Source organism: Lissotriton vulgaris, chromosome 12 (assembly GCF_964263255.1).
Source record: "Lissotriton vulgaris chromosome 12, aLisVul1.2, whole genome shotgun sequence".
Classification (NCBI taxonomy): domain Eukaryota; kingdom Metazoa; phylum Chordata; class Amphibia; order Caudata; family Salamandridae; genus Lissotriton; species Lissotriton vulgaris.
In genome coordinates, this window is record NC_141700.1 from 745,203,353 (window position 1) to 745,217,092 (window position 13,740).

General features: G+C 47.5%; 1 protein-coding gene across 1 annotated transcript in view; it reads left to right on the plus strand.

Moving 5' to 3' along the window:
• The window catches only part of LOC147678546 (extracellular calcium-sensing receptor-like), a 99,342-nt gene that overhangs the window by 21,083 nt on the left and 64,519 nt on the right, over nt 1-13,740 (plus strand). The gene's annotated exons all lie outside the window — the stretch shown is intronic.

Consider the following 13,740-nt stretch of genomic DNA (forward strand, 5'->3'; position numbering starts at 1 on the left):
CAGGCCCAGGGCCAGTGCTCTGTCCTAAAAAGTATATGGTGTTTGGTATACTTATAATTGGCTATGACACCTTACTGCAAGACCCTAGTGTATAATAGAGCAGGGAAGTTTAGAGACCCGTGTGGATTTAATGCACATATATCTGCACTGTTGGGGTGACTGATGTCATTTTAAAGCCAGCCCTAAAATGAAAACTGTGCCCAAATTTGATGTTGGAATTAAAAGTACTTCCAAAGCCTACTACTACCTTTTTATTCAATATAAATTGCCCCTAAGGCATGCCTTAGGTCCCCCAAGTGCAGGATAAAGAAGCAGGGACATTGTAAAAGATTGTTTACATGCCCTATTGAGGGAAAACAGCCAAAGTCGAATTACGGATTGTAGTGCTGCTTTCGCCATAAGCTAATATTGGGAGGCTTTATTAACCTTTAATAAAGTCTAAATTTTGATTGGAAATAGATATCAGTATCAAATATTAGGTACAATAAATCCAACAGTTTGCCTAGATCACATTTATTATAACTATTGCAGAAAAGTAGTTTTAGAACTAGCTTTTCCCAAATTGCCTAAAACAGCCCTGCAGCAGCCGCGTCTGAATGCACATCCTTTGACAGCCTGAGTCAAGCTGCTCCCTGATTATATGTGAAGAGGCCCTAGGTTAATATAATAGAACTATCTGGTGGAAGGACATATGCTGCCTGCTGGTGCCAAAACAGGAAGGGGCCTGTAGAGATGAACTGGTCTTCAAAGGGAGAAACCCAGAGAGCACAGGTACCTGGCCCACCCCCACTTCCTTGATCCCCAGCCAGATGAGAGCCTCTCTAATTTAATTAGGGGAGAGGCTAGAAGGGGAGTACACGAAAAAATTAGACACGCTGTTGAGCTGAGCTAGCCAGACCTGAACAACAAGGAGAGATCTTCTAATGTTTTTCTTTTTAGCTGTGCATTGTGGGACAGAAACCTAATTGATTATGGGTGCCCACAACCTGCCAGCCAAGAATTTGAAATAATTATGGGAGAGCTGCAATGCGCCTCATATCCCTGCCTGACGACATCTTGAAAAAAAGCCCTGCTGGACCCTTTGACTGCACCTGCTCAAAACTCAAGGCTTTACAATAAAATAACATTGCTTCTTTGTGCCAGCAATGAATTATAATACCGGATTTGATATTGGATTTCGTACTTCACTTGTAGCAATTTGATCTTTTAAAATGACGGCAAAAAAGTTAAGGTCTGGCCTATTATTGGTGGGCAAGACCTGTTCTAAAACTAAGTCAAATCCTTTACGAAATAGGAATGTTGCTGTTATACAGTTAAAGGGAAAAAGCCACCTATATAGCTTATGGGAAAGAGGTAAGGATAAGGCCCAGACTGGGGATTCAATGACACCAAATAATAATGAAAAAAATACAGAACAAGGCAGAATTACAAAGATAGAGAATATTAATCTAGACACCTCTATTGCTTAGGTAATCCTAATTGAGGTGGATGTTCCCTCAAACGTAGGGGTGGAAGGGTCTTCTGATCATTTACTGTTGCCATTGCCCCTAAAACAGGTATCTGGGGAAACATGCTTAAATGGTATGGGGTTATTCCCCGGTCCCACCTCTAAAACAGTTGAGGCATGGGTGCATAACCCCCCCTCTCATAAAAATGAAGTCATAAAAAACTCTTCCGGGTTATCCACTTTTGTGGTCGACTGTGGTAATGATTTGTCTCAAAGGATAAAGGAGTGGACTCCCTAATTTACAACAGGCAGAAAAGTGCTGGACAAAATAACTGCATACATAACATACACAACAAGGACAACACCAGCTGACTTGGATTTTACTTAGATTGACCAGGTGCATTCTGGGAGTTTGACTCCCAGACCCCAAGAGGAAAACCAGAGCTTCTGAACATTTGCCTGATGCTGTGAACCATTCTGATTCTCCATCAACATTTCAGAAGTAGATCTGAAAGACTAGTAACTTTTTGCCAACTTTTGAGAAAAAGCTCCACGAGAAGACCAGCATTGACAATGAGTATCAATCTGGCATCGTTACCCGCGACTCAGCCTGACAGTGCAGGTTTGACCTGCTGAAATCTCCGAAGCTCCTCACCAGCAATGACAAACACAAGATCTTCAGGTCTCTCTGAGCCATTGCACTGGGGCAGGCCGGTGTCGTTGAACCGAAAGCCAGATCAAGACTCAATTGCTAGATTTCGAGAGAAAAATCTGGAAAAAAGTTACCTAGTTAGAAGGTTAAAGCTTAACCAGGCCCCACTGCTAGTCATATCTGACCTTCACTCCATTGTGAATGGCCAGAAACTTTTAATTTGAAACCGGTCCAGCATGATCAGATAGGCGCGATTGACGCTTTTCCCCTTTTAGGCACTATAAAGCCCAGTTTTTTATTTAAACTTAATAATTCTTATCTCCAGGTTACCTACATTGGAGTCGTGTCATTTTGGTGTCATTTTAAAGATATAAATATTCCCCATTGGCATAAATCAGTGTTGGAATTGTGTTGTGACTTTTTTTATTTACTTTTTTGGTGATATAAAATGGAGGCTGGGCCGCCAGCACGGTAAACCCGGTGATCCCCGGGCTCACTCTCAACGTATCGCGGACCCCTCTAATTTGCACAAAGAGTAAGCGTACACACAATCTCTTGTCAAGCGGTGCTCCGACCTTGTTTTATGCAATTAAAACCGTTAATGATTTTGGTGAAGCTCACCAGAGTCTCGGGTGCCTGAACGCAAAACTGGTGGCCGCCTAGCATCACACGCCTGTGTCTCTCTCAACTCGGCATACCAGGAATAAGCGCATGTACACTCTGCAGACAAGCGGGACTCCCGACCCTGATTCATGCAATAAATATATTTAATGAACTTTGTGAGGTTTACCGGAAGTCTGCCGGTTCGGATGTCTATACCCATATGTATTTTCAGACTTATTTATAGATGACGATTGTAGTCCTTTTGATAAATCATAGCTTTGTATATGATACAGTAAGTCCAGATGTTTTTTTGTCAGTGATTGTAAAATATGCCCGCGAGCTGACTAGCAGCGAGAGATATGGACAACAACTCCTCTTGAAACTTGGGACGCCCGTTTCAGCGAGAACTTGCCTTTCCCTTTCACACCACCGCCGTCAGGAGTTATTTTGCTGCCTTTTCCCTGGTTCTGCAGACTACAACCCTCAGCAGCCCCAACGGCCTGCATGCCGGCTGGGCCACATTATTATCATTTTTTGGGCAAGAGGACATTTAGTTGTGTAAATATCGATTAGGTATAAGGGTATAAGTCGTCAGTTATATTTTGAGTATTGTATAGAGTGGCCCTATATTATGAGTAAATGAAAATCTTTCAATGGACGGGGGTAGCAGGGACATTAGATGCCTTTCTTATTAGGGGTGAGTCAGCTTTGATACAGTTCAGTTCATGAAGCTTTATTCGGTACAAAAGAATTGACCATAAAAGCAAATATTACAAATACATGTACAGAAAACATAAACATTTTGTAAAAAAGGTATGATACAATACAGACCAATATGCTAAAATATCATACTTTTACGTACACTGATAGATTTGATTAACACCATGGCTGCTAGGGAGATTTTTGTCCTGTGCTGGAAAATCCCTCCTGCCATTATTTCATGACGAGCTGGGCTCGTCATCAGCGTGCGAGGAGGCTACGCCATGACGAGCCCAGCTCGTCATCAGCATGGAAGGGGTTAAGAACTTGGCAGTATAAAAGTTAGCTTTGATACATGAAATACAGCTTACAGTGCGCAGGCTTTCATTGGAGCCCCAACAATCCTCCATACTCGCTCTGTAACGACTACCCCTGTAGCAAACAGTACCCAGGTTCCCAATTTATCTGTGAATGTCTCTCCGCCATCCTTGGCAATTGATTTGGATGATATTGATGCCCCGAGGTCACAGAGGCTACTGATAAATTGCACAGACCCACTGTGACCACCAGAGGACAGAAAGCTAAATCTAACGCAGGTAGTAGTCCTGCTCCCCTATCCAGGAGAAGGAAGAGGCATGGTCTGAATGAACAAAGTCATAATATCTCAAAAGGCCAGGGGGGCAAATCCAAAATAGTGGAGAGAGGAATTACACAGGAGAATAATACCGTTGTGAAGGATACTGGGCATATAAATTCAATCCCAGCTCAAGATCAGGAGGCTATTTGGAAAAAGTTAGAATCTACTGTTTTATCCCTTTTGAATCCATTAAAGCATTTACTCACTCAAATAGAAGGGAGTCTACTCAATTTGGAAAAATCTGTAAATACTGTGCCTTCGACTCTGCATGCTCCATGTGAATGTTGCAAAATGCACATCCAAGCATAAGTAGGGTTCCATTTCCTAAGTAACCTGATGATAACTGTGTGAGTGTTAGTGCACCGCAGTTTCATATACCACCAAATTTGGAAAGATTTACCAACTCGCCTAGGTCTGGGCCATCAGGATTAGGTGCCTCCCTAACCCATATACAGCAAATACGCCATAAACAGGGTACATGTGTAGGGAAAGAGTAGTTGGTGAATGTCCCAAGTGGGTCTCCCTAGGAAGTGAATCCCATATCATGAGCAATAGGGGTAAGAGTCCAAAGAATCAAGGGCACCAAAACATGTCCTGCGGAAATATGTCAGGTATGAGGAACTTGCATCTCTCTCCGGAAGCCACCGCATATACAATTGTTTCGTCTAATATTCCTTCCTTACCATTGGGCAAAGTTGAGCATTGGGCAACTTTAAGAAACAAGTCGGTGCACTTTTTAAGTGCAAAGAAGGGTATAACTAACAAATTGTTGATGGAGTTTAAGATGGCCAGGCACATTGGCTGGGCTGTGTGCTCTAACAAGTCATTGGGGGGAGATTGCATAATATTAAAGTTTAGCGTGTTTAAAATTATACTAAAAAGGGCGGGAACTTGGCCCGTCAGCTCTAAGGGGTTAAATATTCTACTTCTGGGTTTCTTTTACCAACCACACAAGCTCAGACAATATCCCTTAGAGGGAGAACATTTCCTTGGGGCAGGACAGCAAAGGTATGCATTACCGACCAGTAATCAATTCGATGTCTTCAATACTCTAGAAGAACAATGCACTGTGGGATTAATTTGGGCAGAATATTTGAAAATGATGTCACAGTAGGTAAGGTTGCCTCTGGCAACCTTTTCCCTGTTTGTCAGGGAGTCTACCTCATCCCCACGTTAGTGCCAGGCATAAATCTGGCACCACTAGATACCTTCTTCAAAGCACATCTGGACCTGTGGAAGACAGAAGAGCTGGGGTAGGCAAAGTATTCCACTTCGCCAGCGGAGTTAGCAGAGCCTTGCCAACTCCGCACTGCATGCAGAGTTCTGAAAAACTCTCCAAAGTGATGCCGATTTTTTTCTCGAGTGGCTCGCCAACGGTAAGTTGTCGAGTGATTGCAAGAAAAAATAATGTGCTAGACCACTTCCTAGCAAGATTTCTCATTGCGTGCCGTCACGGCAAGTCACAACCGCTCATGTTGAGAAATTTACCTTTTGTGTTGAGGAAGCTGTCGCTTGAGTTGAATGTGTACTCGAGTGCAGAAAGCAGCAGCACCCTCTGACACGACATGTAGTGCTAATCGCACTGATTTTACAACCCAGGACAAACTCCTTGTGCTAAAAATCAGTGCGAGCAGCACGACTTAAGAGACTCTGCTGCTGGTAGAACTACGCGGAGTGCAGTGGAGTTTCTTTGGCACTTCAAGTTCTGCAGAGCAAAGCTCCACAAACTTCACCCAGGCCGACAGAAGAAGGTCCTGGACTTTTGTATGGGATTGGAATCCACCTTTTTGAAACTAAAACCTGTGAAACTGAACATTTAGAAACATTTTCAGAGCTTTTACTCCAGGGAAGCAGTGGAGACTATGGGGTAAATCTTTACTGCCAATGGTGTATACCTGCATGAAGTGGCATAATGGCATAATTTCAGGAATTTTTAGGAACAAGGAAATTATGAAATTCCCCAAATTATGTAAATTCTATATGATAATAAAAGGTAAGAGGAACTAAGAGATATTTTCCCTGGTAGAGATGCTGTTAAAACAATACACAAAGCAAAGAGGGAACAACATCCTTCTTGTACATAGAATATTTCTAATAACTTCCTCAGTGGGTCAGGATAAGTGAATCCTATAACGGATACCCCTAGAGACTTTGGAACAACATCTAGCGTAAAGTATGAAATTCTTTTGGGTTTTGCCTCATTGTGAGTGCCTTAAACCTTAAACGGTACAAAAGGGGGTGGTGATGGACGGAGCATCTGAATCAATCAAACACTCACACCCAGTCAAAAGATCTGGGTTTAATCCATCACCGTTCTTTAGCCCACTCTGCCACCCCAGTTCAGACATGGCTATATGCAAATCAGTCTGACCCTGTGCCTCATGGGAACAGTCCAGCCCGAACTGCCAAGCCATGTCTTCCCTGGACCGGAAACAAGCTTCCGAGGACCGGTTTCTGGCATTCCAGCCATCTTCAGCCCGGCTTGCTTGAATCCAGTGGCAAAGTGAGCAAGGGACTCATGTCTGAGCATACCCTGCCACACTTATGGTGGCCAAAAGTGGTACAAAAGGTGGTGGTGATGGACGGAGAAACTGAATCAATCAAACAGTCCCACCCAGTCAAAAGATCTGGGTTTAATCCATCACTGTTCTTTAGCCCACTCTGCCACCCCAGTTCAGACATGGCTATAGGCAAATCAGTCTGACCCTGTGCCTCATGGGAACATTCCAGCCCGAACTGCCAAGCCATGTCTTCCCTGGACTGGAAACAAGCTTCCGAGGCCCGGTTGCTGGCATTCCAGCCGTCTTCAGCCCGGCTTGCTTGAATCCAGTGGCAAAGTGAGTAAGAGACTCACGTCTGAGCATACCCTGCCACACTTATGGCGGCCAAAAGCGGTACAAAAGGGCGTGGTGATGGACGGAGCATCTGAATCCTTTTAAACCTTAAACATCATATTTTATCTGGAATACTCTGTGACAAGAATACAGTTTATTTGGTTAAATTAGTGCCCTTGTTTTGGAAGTTTGAAAGAATATAAATTGTTTCTTACACATATTGGGGCATACTCACAAGGAGCTAACGTGGAATTAACTGCACTTTCCCGCAGCCAAAGTCGTGATAAATGGACCCCACCATTCACAAGCAGGTGCTAACAGCCCACAGCACCACCTTTCCCGCAATAGCAGCCGCAAAAAACATTGCCACAGAGGTACCCCGCAACTATCGCTAATAAGAAGCAGAGTAGCCGTTCCAGTGACAACAGCAGCGACAACACAAGCCTCAATATTCACTAACGACCAGACAGATCGGCAATAAGAACACAAAACCTGCTCTGACCTGGTGTAAAGTCGGACCACAGCCTGCACCAGAATAGGGAGCCCTGCCCACGGCATCATCGGAAGGGCAACAGATGCCATGGAGCAACTGAACATGCAGACACCCAAGAGGGCCACAACACCCACCCGGCACACCCCCCTGGACCACCACAGAGGCAGCGCAGACAATTACAGCGGCCCCCCAGGAAACGCACCTACCTCACAGGCACAACATCTGACAATGTCACTGTCCACTACAGCCTGAAGGGACAACCATCCTGGCCATCATTACCTAACAGGCCTATGGCACCAACACAGCGTACAAACAATATCCCACAACAAGCTGCTGGCTGTGCGCCACCTGTTGGCCCCTGGCACACCCCAAACAACACCCGCTAGAGTCAGCGGAGTCACACAGCCAGCCACATCCAAGACACCCATGACTGTCCTGGACATCACAATCATCCAGGCACCCCAGTCCCTGAATGGCCAACACAATGCTCAGGAACTGCTGGAGATCAAGCAAGGACCATACGCCGGATGCACGCACGTGTAGGGGGCAATCCACTGAGCACATGTCCCACCTGTGCGTCCTGGTGACACAGCACACAATCACTGCAACAGGAAGCACACTTCACACATCAATGTGCAGGCAACATCCGAACACCGCAGGACCTTCACCATTGTTGCCTACAAATACACAGCCAGTGTGGATGATCCCATCACCCCACGACAGTCCAACAGCAACCAGCAGTCCCAAGATGGCACAAAGGGAAATGCACAGCCCCTTGGCAACTTCCCAATTAACACCCAACTCACCTCAACTCCACAACCATGCAATCCACAACTCTGGCAATGCACACGTCACAAAATCACAACCAACATGCACAACAACATGCCCACCCACCAGATACAACAGAACAACTTACAATAGTAGCCTGGGCAAGCCGTGAACATGAGCCAGTGGTGTAAAGGATGCATCATGATTGGGAAAGTACACAATGAAAAGAGTGGCAGAGAAAGTACTAAACAAACTGCAGTACGCAGAACACACCCATATCCACGGCGACATACACCTCTGTTAAATGTAGTGTAGTGGACAGTGGACGCAACCATGTCACCCCAGCCAGTGCGCGTCCTTGCGGAAATGTTGCCTCCTAAGCCCCAACTGTAAGCATGATCAGAGTGGGATGGGCCGGCGTACATCAGGCCAGCATAGGGGTGTGAATAAAAAGCACGTAGCCCTGGGTGTTGTCTTCTTCTGCAAAGCCCAACGTCTCTCCCAGGGCGGCGCCTCCCACCCCGCCATGAGTCCAACACCGTTCGCCTTAGCTGAGTTGCATGAGATCCTGTGTGCCTGTCATACCCCAGCCCGCTGGACCACAAACCAGTCAGGCCCAACTCTATGCAGCCAGGCCACACAAATCAGCATCCGACACTGGTGTTTGTCACGGACGGCCCACCACTTGACAGTGTAAGCTCCAAGCTTGAGACTCCCTTCGATCAGTGAAGCATAGTGCCATATGCGCTTCTTGCGACACATCCTGCCACAAACCCTGTCCAACACCGTCCGGCGAGCTGTGCTACCACAAACTCTGTACAACGCCATCCGGCAAGCTGTGCTGCCACAAACCCTGTCCAATGCTATCCGACGACCTGTGCTGCCGCAAACCCTGTCCAACGCCATCCGGTGTACAGTGGATGAGGGACAAGGGCAACCCTGTGGACCAGTAGGTCTCACATCTAGAACCTAGTCATGAATCACGAATGGCTGAGTTCACACCAGTGGACACACGTAGAGGAGTAAAAGGAAGATGCGGCTCAGTCCGGACGAAAGCCGGGTCACAGTCACAGAGGTGCCACTGACCCTGAACTACGCAGTCCGGTGGGGCCACCAACCTAAGCCGCCCACACTCGGTGAATGGCATGTGCTGTTCGCCTATGGACTAGGGGGCAGTGTTCATCCCCATGCAGCTGATGGGGAAATAGTGGTGGCAACAGGCTGTCACATACCACTCCTCCATTTGCTGCTTACTGATAAAATTAAACCCTTCGGCATTTTGCCCAGGAGGACACCTTACACTGTCCCATGAAAGATATACCTCGGACAATGATGGTTACGCTCTCAGGTCGCATGGCCCATCTGACTGCACCGCAAGTCACCGTCCTGTGGCTGGGTGCCTGTGCCGGCCAAAGTGCATCTGGGGCCACTAACTCTGTGCTGGTCAAGTCTGGTACCCCTTCTCCGGAGACATAGGCTGGCCCCCGAGGCGTGGGCCTTGGGCTCATCAACGACATGACTCTGTGGCCTTGGGCTGTACGCAGCCTCCGGGCCTAAATGCATCCCACCAGGGTTCACACACCAAAGCGAGTCCAGACCAGCTCGGATGGCACATCACCACAGGAGGCACACACCACCACTGCAAGGACAACCTTCAAACGCCATCTGCCAGAGTTGAAGCGGTGATCCTGACAGACTTTGTGGTTGCTCAGGCCTGTTGTGGCTGCCATCATTGGCCTGTTAGCCTCCTCAGCACTCCAGGTGCCAGTGACTCAGTGCACCGCAGGTCATTGTCCGTAGCTGATTGTGTTTTGTGTTGTAGAGTGGTTATGCAGATATGTCACCTCAAATAGTGTGGGGGACCTGAGACGTTGATGGTGAAGATGATGCAGGTCTGACACACCTCACTGCATCTGCATCGGGAATATATTGTAGGAACACAATCCGAGATTTTTTATGCACATGAGTGCGCTCATCTCTAATGTCCACAGCTCAGTGCACTGCGACTCACAAACACTTCTGTTTGCATGTTGGCTTTCCTCTGGACTTTATCCGGATCACCCCATGTTGCTCATCACTTGACTCTGTATTGCATGTGTTTTGTGTTTGCGTTGCACTAGTGTCCAATGTCCAAGTGGTTGCCAACACCAGACATTACATGCGTAATGTCTTACACTCACCCAACACACATCCAGAATAGGCGTCACTGTACGTATGGCCCTGCCAATAATGAGGCCGGGCGCAGGTGCCTGTAGCCAGTTCAACATGATCACTGCTTGTGTCCCTATCGGTCTTGTAGTATGCATGTGGTCCCTGGGCCCTATGACTTTACATTGTGCGGTGTACCATGGATGCAGACATGTCACCAGAGGCGGTGGGTTGGGGCTTGGACATGTAGCTTTGTCGTCACTCACTCCATTTGTGAGGAAAGTGGCCAGGGCCGTCATACGCACAGTCAACATGAGTGTGTGACTGCTAATTGCCCACCCCTAGGCGTGGTTCTGTGCTGTGCATGTGAATCTGCATGTGTCTCTATGGCTGCGTGGGTCTCCTTTGTGGGGTGTGGGTGGGCACTGTAGGGTAATAGACCCCTACGTATGTGTTCTGGTTCACATTTCATGGGTTCGGTCCCCTCCCACACCTGTTGGGTCACCTCCTTTTGGCATGCTTACACATGCCATTGGGGTGCCATGAGTGGGTGGGTGAAGTGTCCTGAGCCATCTGTGCCTGCGGGTGCTTCCTGCTGTGTGGTCTGTTGCAGGCTCAGTGTTTTCCTCGGGGTATCTTGGCTGTATGGGTCCTGGTGGGGGGTGCGTGGGATATCCATGGGCTGTTGTAGGGCATCAGTGTTGACAGTGTGGTGGTCCTCTCCGGCATTACTGATGCGTTGTATTATGTGCTCTGCTGCAGATGTTGTGTGCCCCTCTGCGATGTGTAGGGGAGGTGCGTGTTGCCTTTGTGTTGGCATATATGTTGGCGCATTGTGCTAGTTTGCATGCAGACTGTATGGCGGTGTACATTGTGACTGTTTGGGCGGTGCTGGGTTCCTCTGTTTGAGGGTCAGTTGCTGGTAGTGTTCTGTCACCTCCGTGACGATGGTCTTGTTTCCCTGCTGTCTGCACCCCGTCTTCCACTCTCTTTTCTCCTTGGCCTTCCCCAACCCCATCATTCATTGCTGGTAGTTTATGGGGGTTGTGGGGTTGGAGTAGGCCTCTGCGCTGGGTCAGGGTGCCTCCATGTTGCTACGTATTTTGGCTTGTTTCTGGTGTATTTTTTCTGTGGTTTCTATGGTGCATTGCCCCGACAGACACGTGGGACTAGCAGGCCTGTGGCTGTTTTTCGCTACTTTTTGTCCCGCGGTTGGCCTCATCACAGATTTTTTGTATTCGCGTACCGCATTTTTGCGGCATGGCGTTGGTTTTCACGTGGATATTTGCTGCATTATCTGGTCTCTATCGCATGCTACCGCCTTGTTGTGAATTCCACGTTGACACAGGGTTATTTTTCCATGATGGGCTGTGATGTTGAAAGTTGCGTTACGCTACTCTTGCGGTAATTATCACACGCTCTTCTGAATGTACCCCAGAGTGGATTACGATTAACATTGCTTTAGCTTGTGTAAATATTCTACATTTCAAGAAAGAATGTGGGTTGTTTAGTTTGCAGCTTTTATGTTCTTGGTGTTGTTATGTAAAATTAAGATCGTGACTGGTTTGGAAAACTGGGGAGAGTTGCACTGCTCAAGATGATGGCTTTGCCACGCCTACTCTATTTTTTCCGTACACTCCCGCTCTGGGTGCCACCTCTGTATTTTCGAGAACTACGGACACTCACCATTGATTTTTTGTGGGGGACGGGAAGGAGACGGGTGGCACTGGATATGCTGTTGAGACCGAAAACGGAGGGGGGTCTGGCAGTTCCTAACTTCGAACTTTATTACCTAGCGGCGCAACTGCAGGTCCTTACAGAGAATGTAGCTCGGGAATTTAGGGGTCCGGAACAAGCTTGTGGATCTGGGATACAGAGGCATGTTCTCTCCTATATTGTTATGCAACAGCACCTGGTGGTCCGGAATCTAACTTTGGAGGAGAAGACCCTGAGGTTGTGTTGGAATAAAAGCCAAAAGAGGGCGAGAGTAGCACACCCATATGCGCCCGAAATCCCTCTAGACATGTTGACAGCATTGCCACACGGAGAGGACTGGTCCCAACTACTGGAATGGGAGGAGCTGGGGTTACAAATGGTGGGCGACTTATATGCTGATGGCGAGTTGTTACCCTTTCGGGCGCTGCAAGACCAATTTAGCATTCCTGATGGAGGTTTCCTTTTACACATGGCTGTTACCACAGCTATGCGGAAACACTGGTAAACAGGGCAGGTAGAACCACAAACCACAATGGCATGCCAATATGTGGTAATGGCAGCGGGTATGTTTAAGGCGGTCACCTGCCTACACTCCTGAATGCTCTGCGAAGGTCTGGAACCCCTGATGATTCTCAAACAGAAATGGGAGGCAAGTATAGGGAGCCCCATTCCGGACACGGCTTCGGGGCGTATCTTGACGAGGACATGGAAAGGGTGCAGGAATGCACGGTTTCAGCAGGTACACTTTTTTATACTACACAGAGCCTACCTAACTCCGGGGAAGATCCGGAAATATTTCCACGTGCAGGACGCAGCATGTCCTAGGTGCCTAACGCCTGATGTGGAGCTAGACCACATGATGTGGGACTGTCCGAAATTGGGGCCCTATTGGTCCGAGGTAGAGACGCTTCTTAATGAAGTGGAATATGACATGGCGACTTGTTTGTTGCTTTGGTTTCCTCATACTAGGACAATCAAAATCACTAGTAAATTCATTGACTTGGGCCTTATTTTGGCCCAGAGAGAAATAACCTGGCATTGGAAATCGAAGGAGGGTCCCTCTAGTAGGCGGCGGGCGAACGAACTCCATAAATGGGCCAATAGTGAGAGCACGATCAGACTACGCCAGGCAGCCCATAAAGCTAATGAGAGGTGCCTAGAGGCAGCGCGTGCATGGGCAGAACTAGTGAGTGCGCTAAGTGATAGCCTTTCACTGGCAGAAGAATAGAGTGTGAGAGTTGTGTGTGTTGTTCCATGTAAGATACGGAAGGTTGTTTTCGATCCTACAGGTTTCCTCCTTTTAGGTGCTAAGAATCTGAACGTAGGCCCACACCAGCTGCAGTTTAGGGGGGGTGGTTTTAATCGGGTTATGGAAGGTATCTACTGTTAGTACGGGGAGGATGGACCTATTAGAATTATGTAGATGGTTCTTGGAATGGTGTAACCAGACTGGTAACTCCCTCCGAGGAGCGGCCAAAGGGTATGGGCCCTATACTGAGGTTTACTGTGGAGTAATAGGGGTTTGACACTAAGCCTGGGCATTACATTTACAGAACCTACAGTACACACCACCTAGGTCATAAGTCTGGGTAACTGAAAGGGCCAGAAGACACGGAATTACAGGAAAGCAGATACAGGATGATCCGTATAACAGAGATTACGGTCCCCCGCCGGAATCACCAATTATGACATTGATTTGCTGTCACCGCCTGACTTCCGGGATGTGGGCTAAATGGCTGTGCT